Genomic DNA, 9,821 nt, shown 5'->3' with positions numbered 1-9,821 from the left:
CAACCGACCTGACTCAGTGACCCACCGGTATAACTCCAAGCACATGAACATTCTCGCGATCCTTTAGTCACTTTTAGAAATTAGATATGTGTACGAGTATACAGGCCTACAAAGGGTTAACAGATGTTACATTTTAGGAAATAAAAATTTACATTTTTTGTATATGTAAGGATCTGATAAATTTCTGAATTAAGATCAATAAATAATTCTGATCTATCAAAATACTAAACTCTGGAAGTGTAAACCATCATCTTTTTCTCCGGGGTTACGTCCCTTCTAGCTTGGTCGTGCTGAATATCTGGCAATATAGCAGATTTGAATAATCAATGCTTAGTAAGACAGCTTTTACATTATCTCTCCATTGCAAAGCAGTAACATTTTGATTATCAAGAATTAAATTTTTTGTATGTTATCAATAGGATGGCTCATATTATCAACGTATTTTGAGCTGTCAGGTTGAATACTCAATTCATGATTGATTTATGTTAGATGTTTGTAATCGTGATATAACACCTGTTACACCTAATGCATAACATAATTATTTATCAAAGAAAGAAAACACTACTAGTTATCATACTGTACACAACCATAACACAATAACATGTTTTCGTAGTATCGATACGAATCATGGTCATTGATACAAATTATCGTTATCATGTTTGTTAGGTTATCTGTTTATTCAACCAAACTGAACACAAACAAAGTTAATATATTTTAATATCACATATTTTATAGCGTTATAGAATTGTTATTTGAATGTGTTGGGGATCATAATCGTTACATGTAGGAATTAATGACTGGTTCTTATCGAAGAAATCCATTTTCTGACTAATTTATCGTCCTATTTTTAAAGATTTATTATCTTATTTGGAAGATGATTTCTAACATTATGTTCTGTTGCTTGCTTATAGCGAACTATCAGAAATGGCAGTATTTTCCAACCAACCCTGCGAACATTTTTTTAAGTTATATTTTTGTTCAAATAAATATTGCCAAAGCTTCCACATATTTCGACATTGAGCATTATGGCTCACTTGCAATGATCGATTTCTCTTCATCGATCCTCTTTTCGCATTATAACAGAAAACTGATTCCCTTTTCAAAACTCGTTTTAGTGTTATACGATTTAGGATCGCCGTATCTAGCATTGCAGTGCATTGTAAGCTAGAAATATTGGCCACAGGCTGAGGTACAACACGTCTTTTGGGCTTTTTGTGTTTTTTAGGATAAAAAACCAACATTGTTCTCAAAACGTAAAAAGATCCTGCCATTTTTTACAGAAAACCCTAGCAACATTGTTTGTAAGTATCAAAAAGTAGAAAAATGTTCAGCTAATATGACAATACGTGCAAAACCGCCTTAGGAAAAGTCTTACAATAGAAACATGATTAACACTGTATACAATTTCTTATAATGAAAAGACTTAGAGGAAAGGCAAAGTATGAGAATATCAGAATACGAAATCACGTGGTTTATGGATGACCTTTTTTACATCAGTGTACACTGCTGAGAACGGTTTCTGACTTGTTTGTGTGACCTTTTCGAAATCGGCGTTTTCCAAAATAGTTATACTTAATTTGGTAAATTTCGTGTACCTGATTATCCAATTTTTGGCAGCTGCATCACATTCCCTAAATAGCCGTAGCGGTAAACGCGCAGCTATTCAGCAAGACCAAGCTGAGGGTCGTGGGTTCGAATCCCACCGGTCGAGGATCTTTTCGGGTTGGAAATTTTCTCGACTTCCCAGGGCATAGAGTATCTTCGTACCTGCCACACGATATACGCATGCAAAAATGGTCATTGGCATAGTAAGCTCTCAGTTAATAACTGTGGAAGTGCTCATAAGAACACTAAGCTGAGAAGCAGGCTCTATCCCAGTGGGGACGTAACACCAGAAAAAGAAGAAGAATCACATTCAGAGCTGCACCAAACCACATTGTTTCGAACAACGAGAGACATGAGGGCTGTGCATGCAAAATGGCCACGGAAACCAATCGCCCTAGTGGTGCTCTTCACATGCACTAGGGGCGTGCCTGACATACAAAAGGTGGCAAAATTACCAATTGCATTTATTTTTGCCTCAGTATAATTAGTGTAATGATGTATGCCAAAGGGCTAAAAAACACATGCAATTAGCTTGTGTTCTTTTACATCTGTCTTTTCTCGGTATTCATAAATATTACCTCGTCAGAATGGACAAAACCAGTTTCATTTGCAACATTTTAGAGATCTCAAGCATTGCATGATCAAGCTCACAACTTCGAATGTTCTAAAATGATCAGTTTTTGAATTCCACGAAAACTGTGTTGCATTAGTAACATCCAAAAATATTTTAGTTGAACTAATCCGTCAAAATAATAAATAAAATAATAATAAAAAATAAAATAAAATAAAATAAAAAATAAAATAAAATAAAATAAAATAAAATAATAAATTTTCATGAGAAAGGTGGACGGGTTAGTGTATGGACCGATGCACGAGTTCACTATTTGACGTTTGAGCGGTGCCGTGTTATTTATGTGACCATGGCAACGAGTGAATTCGGCACCGCTCAAACGTCAAATTAGTGAACTCGTGCATTGGTCCATTGTTGAAATGCTATTAAATCATTTAATTCATCCAAAAATGGGGCAAATCAAGTCTCCGCCGTCCGCAACAGTAAGAAGATCTCGAGGCAAGCTGGTATGCTCAAATGATGTGATAAATTCATGGATCGGAATCAAAAACTTAAAGAGATCAGTGCGCATCGTACCTATGTGCTGTGCGTACACGAATTCTTTCTGCTCTTGAAAATTTTTAAAAAACTACCTAAAACAATAAAATAGTACTTTTCAGAGCAACAAAAACAGTACTTTTCAGTGCTTATATAAAAAACGGTACTTTTCAGTGCTACTAAAACAGTACTTTTCAGTACTATTTTTTCTACTATTGATCCCTTTACTATCCTTGTTTGGACCCATGCCTTCGATTTTTCGTTGGACCGGTTGATCTTCTTTCGTTTATTCACTATACATGGTTGCAACTACAAACAAATGAAAAGATGAATCTCTAATCATTATGAAAAAGGGAACCCAATCTGGCATTGTTCGGAAAGGGCTTTATCAAGAATATTATTTAGTTCACTTTAACACAAAAGATCTAAATAATATTAAAGCTTTAGAAAAAAGCTTGACTTATGTTCGATGTCCGTGTGACATGGGAACATTTCCAGAAACATGGAGGAAATTATCAGAACCCCACTCAGTGTCGTCGGTGCCAAAAGTGGGGTCATGGAACAAAAAATTGCCGAATGGATGCTAAATGCATGATTTGCGGAGGTTCTTCTCACGCTAAGGACGTATGTCAAGCGAAGGAAGATACCGATAAGTTCATATGCGCAAATTGCGGGAGCAATCATAAGTCGCGTAGGCGAGTCGTCGGGTAGATGAAAGATAATTTCCGTTATAACGGTTATTTCCGGAAGTTCCCTGGTATAGTATCAAACAATGCTAATTCTTCAGTTTACGATCGTTTGATTAAGAATCATACGCTTCAGGAAGATCAAAATCATGCTCATTCACAAAATTGTTCTCATGCGTCGTATCTTCTAATTTCAAATGTATCTACCCACGGAAAATCCCTTGCCGATATTGTAGCAGGTAATGTTAACTCCTCCCCTTTTCATACTACGAGTACCCGTTCTAATTGTTTCAAATCAAACGGAAAAAATCCCTGCCGCCACAGGAAACTTCTACTCCGCCTCTTCGTCTGCCTTTGATTTTAATTACCTAACTGAACAATTGAATCTAATGATTGATGCAATGTTCAAAGCCACCACTATGACTGAAGCAGTCCAAGTAGGTGTAAAATTTACTAATCAAATTGTTATTGGATTACGTTTTTCTAATGGATCCAATAAATAATAATTTAAATATTTTAAATTGGAATGCTCGTTCTTTGAATGGTAAAGAGGACGAGCTGTTTCATTTTATAATAGTTAATAACATACATAAGATGTGGCCCGTTTAGAATTGGAACATACACAAATTGGAAGAATTTGGACATAATTCAACAAAAATTAGGTCTGTTTTAACTGAAAAGTACCATTACATGTGAGCTTATTGATTGGTGATCTGGTTTTGAAGATACATATTACGATGTTCCTTGGGGGACCGACATTCTCCATGTAAAATGTATTTGGCGTATTTGTTTTTGGTCAATTTATCAAAAAAATAAAATGTATGTACAACATAGCCAGATAATAAAGAGATACTCTGAAAAAATCATACAAATTGGTTCAGTATTCTTTGAGAAATCTGGAAATTACGATATGAAGTTTTTTTTAGAGTTTTCAAGATCTTTGTTTGTCTAGTGTGGTACCATAAACATAAATGCTCATTACTCAAAGACGGGTGCACCAATTTGCTTCATTTTTTTCCCAACATACTCGCATTAATGTATCATTCCGAGGAGTGAATATCCGAATACGATAAAAGTTCTATAGCCTGAGATATTAACGTGGTTTATGGCTACGCGTCAGTCCCCCAAGGAATTTTGGAATATATTTGGATCAAGATGACCAATTATCAATATCGACACAGATTCTAAAACTAGAAGAGTTTTTTGAGAACTTGTGAAAAAATGGTGTAAAAATATCGAGAAACAAAAACTCTTGATCCGTCTTAAAAAACGTGAGAAGAAGGCGATTTCAATGCACTCGCGATCCTGCTATGAAAATTATTTGGCAGGATTTGCAGAAAGAAATTAAGAAACGATTTTTAGGTTAAGAAACAAAAATTTTGAAAAAAAAAAAAATTCTCAATTAGATCCTGGCTCTAAGCCCTTTTGGAAATTATCTAAAATTTTGAAAAAGCTCAGAAGCCAATATCGGCATTGAAAGAGGAAAACAAATTATAACTAACTAATTGCGAAAAAGCTCAAAAACTTGCTATGCAGTTTGAAAGTGCGCACAATTTTAATCTAGGACTTACTAGTTCAATAGAAAATCAAGTTACTCTGGACTTCGAAAATATTCTCAATCAAGAGAACGTTTTCGAAAATTCCCGGAAGACTGATTTGGAAGAAGTGAGAATTTTTATTAAAAAAATAAAAAAAATATGAAAGCTCTTGGCGATGATGGAATTTTCTACATCCTCATCAAGAAACTTCCAGAAAGTAGCTTATCATTCTTAGTTAATATATCTATCGAATGTTTTCAGTTGGCATATTTTCCTGACAAATGGAAAAATGCTAAAAACAGACAAAATCCTGCAGAAGCTTCTAGCTATCGTCCAATCAGATTGCTTTCTTCCATCAGTAAACTTTTTGAAAAGGTCAATTTGAACAGAGTGATGGTCCACATCAACGAAAATTCAATTTTTGCCAATGTAGAGTTCGGATTCCGCCATGGACATTCGACCACTTATCAACTTTTACGTGTAACAAATTTGTTCCGTTCCAACAAATCTGAAGGCTATTCTACTGGTCTTGCTCTTCTAGACATAGAAAAAGCATTCGACAGTGTTTGGCATGAAGGTTTGATTGTAAAATTAAAAAACTTTAATTTTCCAACCTACATTGTTAGAATAATTCAAAGTTATCTGTCAAATCGTACTCTTCAGGTTAATTATCCGAACTCCAGGTCTGAAAGACTTCCTGTAAGAGCTGGTGTTCCTCAAGGCAGCATTTTGGGACCAATATTATATAATATTTTCACTTCTGACTTACCTGAGTTACCTCAGGGATGTCAAAATTATTTGTTCGCGGATGACATAGGCCTCTCCGCCAAAGGAAGATTTCTCCTAATGCTTGTGAAACTTAACTAATAATATTCCCACATAAATCAAAAGCTCTTTATTTGAAACCTTCAAGTAGACATGTTGTCACGATGAGAGGGGTTCCAATAAATTGGTCAGATGAAGTTAAGTATCTAGGGCTCATGTTAGATAAGAATTTAACTTTGAAAAATCACATTGAGGGCATTCAAGCCAAATGTAAAAAATATGTAAAATGTCTCTATCCCCTTATAGAAAATCAAAACTTTGTCTTCAGAACAAGCTTTTGATATTCAAACACATTTTCAGGCCAGCCATGTTGTATGCTGTACCAATATGGACTAGCTGTTGTAATACAAGGAAGAAAGCTCTGCAGAGAATTCAAAATAAATTTTGAAAATCATTCAGAAGCTTCCTCCCTGGTATAGTACCAATGAGTTACATAGAATATCCAATGTTGAAACATTGGAACAAATGTCAAATAAAATACTTAATAATTTCAGGCAAAAATCGTTACAACCTTCTATTCAAAGACAAATTGTTCTATTGCCACGATTAATGCGTTATATATTCAGGTTAAGTAAATTGAAAGCGTTTTTTTCTCTTAAAAGCAGGTGAAATCAACTCACCTTCTGAACTGCTACGGCAAATGAATTGTAATATGTTGTTAACAAAATGTTTATAAGATCTTAAATTTATTTTACTAAATTTGTCTAACACAGAACACCTAGATATAAGAAATGAATGTACAGTGGGGGACCGAAATCCGTATGAAGTGTACGGATTTAGATTAATTTCTTAGGTGTACGGATTTTGATCCCGCACGGTATTGTTTGGAATGATACTAATAAAGAAATTAATAAAAAATAGTGTTTGGTTACTGCGATGAAATCATTTTTCTCATTGATTCAATGGTTGTTATTTCCCGTTTCAACATTTTTTAATATGTACATTAATTGCGCTTTAAGAATATTAAACAAAATGAAGTTTAATTGTGGATAGTTTCTCCACAATTAAAACATTTACCCTATTTAATGGTTTCTAGTCTAATAATTATTACGGTTTTTCGGCATTATTCTACATCTCTCGATAATCGAGGCTTCGATTAGATAGAATTTATAAACCATTCAACTAAGAGAGCACACCCTGATTGCATGAATCTTGTTGTCGCAAAGTTCAACAGCCCGTCATAACCAAAAGATTGGTTGATAAAAATACAGCTACCCCCTATTATATGACAATTCAAAGATACGCTCATAGTGCATTGATAATTCAAGTGGTCAAAAGATAGCCGAAAGCACTGATTTGTTCCTCCTTATCATTTTCGCACGCAGGCAAACTGTCGTCTCGCTCATCGCACCTGTTTTGGCGGCATCGTACCAAATTATCTATCCGTCCGATTGCTCGCACTTGTTAGGAGCCGGTGTTCCTCCGAGACAATGTGACAGGAGCAACATGATGCAGCATATACGTCACCGCGCCTACTTTGCTCCGCACGAGTTGCTGTACGATAACACTCTCGTCTGATCGGATCAGACATGCGTAACATCAGCCATCGATGTTGCGCGACATTTTCGCGATACGACGACTGTTCTCCGCAACTCTCGCCTGCTGTGTTCTGCGCGAGAGCTTTTACTTCTTGCGCGCGAGTGTTGCACATGTACTTACAATATCATCCACTATCCATCCGTGGGGGTGTTGCGAGGGGTGTGAGTGTGTGATATCTGTAGCGTGGTTGCAGCTTGGCGCACCGCCTTACGAATGGATGGATAGGTGGATCGATGTGCGCGCGGGTCTTCGTCACAGGAGCTTTCGGAATCGTTTATAAATAATAGTCACTCAATTGGTCCAACTTATTAGCTATCGAATTTCCGTTCGCGTCGCGCGCGTTTCTTGCAATCGGTCGTTGTGGAAGTGTTTTGGCAAATTTGGGTACAATTACAGGCTCCCAAATTATTTGGTGGACTGTTTTTATCGATTGTGATTGATCGGTGATTGTGTTTGGGGGTAGTTTTTATTTTTGGAAAGTGACTTTTCGTAAAACTCCAATATTGGATCCCAAAAGGAAGAGGGCTTATTCTAATGTGCTTCCGCGATCATACCTCAAGCGAATGCATTATCGGAGCACATTTGGGCTGTTAGTGCAGATACAGTGCCGTACGTTCCTGCAAATCAAAGAAAGCCCACACCGGAAGCGCGGCTTTCCCGGAGGAGGTAAGCAAAGAAAATGGCAACTAAGTGTAAAGAAGTGAGTGGTCAGTCGATAATCACTGATAAGTAGTTTTTCATGTAGCGGCGGTTAGTGCAAATGTTTCGATAAGTGATTTCAACGGTCACTGGAGACACAGTGTGATGCAACTTTTATCTCCAGTAATGACTCGAGAATTTTTCTTAGCTTTTTTTTTGTTGAATTTAAAGAAGTTATGAATTTTCTTTGAGCTTCTAAAGCTTCCTCAAAGTATAATCGTTACACTTTACCGATTTGCATTCCACTTAAGAAAGTTTGTGAAGCTAAAAAGTGTTAATAATTTTGAATTCTAGTAAACGTAGACTAGCATTATGTAACTGTAGGGTCTGTTTTAAAGTGTTTACTTACTAAGAAAATGCAAGCTTCTATTAAAAAACTTTCTGTCTACCATTTCCTTACAAAAGTTACACTTCAAACAGATCGATATTATCATGCAAAGGTCTTACTTAATGCCACAACGCGCAGTAGTATGCGTAAATTAAAATCAATTATGATAATTACACCAACACTGCAGCAAGGAAAACATTGAAGTCCAATCCATCATACGTGGTGACAGTCACAGCAATGGCTGCTACCTTGCAGTCGATGTTTTTCCCGCCGGCAGCTGCGCTATGTTCTAGTGATAAACAATTTATTGGATTAGAACAAATTATCTATATTATGCTAATGGAGCATTAATTCGGCCGTAGAGCGATCAACTACGATCCACATGCTCCTTGGGTGATTCAAGAACAGTGCTGTTGATTTCGAAGTTTCGGGATTCATTACTCAAGGAAGATTCTATTTTCCCGAGTTTGAGCGTATGGTTAATTACACGTGAGTCATACTTCGTTGTATTCTCCATCATTCCAGCAATTTGTTAATTGTTTTTCAATTAACAGGATTGACTCATGTAGACAAAACTGGCTTCAATTTTCTATATATTTTATTTAATTTAATTATTTCTTAGAAGATTTTCTTGTCAAAATAAATGGATAATAATATAATATATGACGCTCCATTTTAAGTAAAATGAACATAAACTTATGGAAGTTCATACTTTACATGATGTTAATGGATGTTTAAGGTCATGAAGTAATGATTTTCGTTTGCATTCCCGTGCAAAAGTTTGGAGTCACTAAAAAAAACGTTTAAAAGTGTTTTGTCCATATCTTTGTGTTTCCACGGCTAATTGAAACTGCTTATGGCTCATTTGAAAGACAGTCAATTGATTTTACTTTGTAGGTGTTTTAACCAAAAATTTTAAGGTAATTTTTTAATATTTACACTGAAAAAACTTGGCAAATTTCCTCAGAATTTGACTAATTAAAATTTAAAATTTTAAAATTAATTATCTCACATAAACTTTTACTCCAGTAGCGGGCAATTTGATTTTATATTATTTGGTATTATTCACATAACATAAAAAAGTTTTTTTTGATTTCTGTAAAAATGGATACCATCCTTAGTTTAGCCAACACGTAGCAGACAGTTTCTGACTTCTTAGCTCTTAGTGCATATCTCTTTCTTAATCTACTTTCTTAAGTGTAAACAATAGTGAATTCTTTCAATTAACTTCTAAGCTGTTAATCTCGCCCAGAAGTTGAATATACTTATTGAGGTTTATTAACTAATCATCACAGAACGTATGACAGGGTGCGTCACACTTGTCTTGTGGTCGTAACTCTCAATTGATAACGAGGACAGTTAACCCAGAAAACAGTGCGGCTCAACGATTCAGCCTAAAACAGGACAAACAAATTAAAGAGATTGAAGTCAATGACGGTCTTTCCATTTTCATTCCAATTCGTTCCAGTATTCGACTCATTTGCAATAGGAAT

At 35.6% G+C, this 9,821-nt stretch overlaps 1 protein-coding gene across 2 annotated transcripts in view; it reads left to right on the top strand.

The window, feature by feature from the left end:
• Positions 1-7,592: 7,592 nt before the first annotated feature.
• LOC5567814 (sodium-coupled monocarboxylate transporter 1) overlaps positions 7,593-9,821 on the top strand; it is a 269,027-nt gene continuing 266,798 nt past the window's right edge. For both annotated transcript variants that reach the window (XM_001657669.2, XM_021839878.1), the window contains exon 1: positions 7,593-7,967. The gene's annotated coding sequence lies outside the window, so the exon portion shown is untranslated. The remainder of the gene's footprint in view (positions 7,968-9,821) is intronic.

Source organism: Aedes aegypti, chromosome 2 (genome assembly GCF_002204515.2).
Source record: "Aedes aegypti strain LVP_AGWG chromosome 2, AaegL5.0 Primary Assembly, whole genome shotgun sequence".
In the NCBI taxonomy this organism is placed as follows: domain Eukaryota; kingdom Metazoa; phylum Arthropoda; class Insecta; order Diptera; family Culicidae; genus Aedes; species Aedes aegypti.
This window is presented reverse-complemented; position numbering and strand designations above follow the sequence as displayed.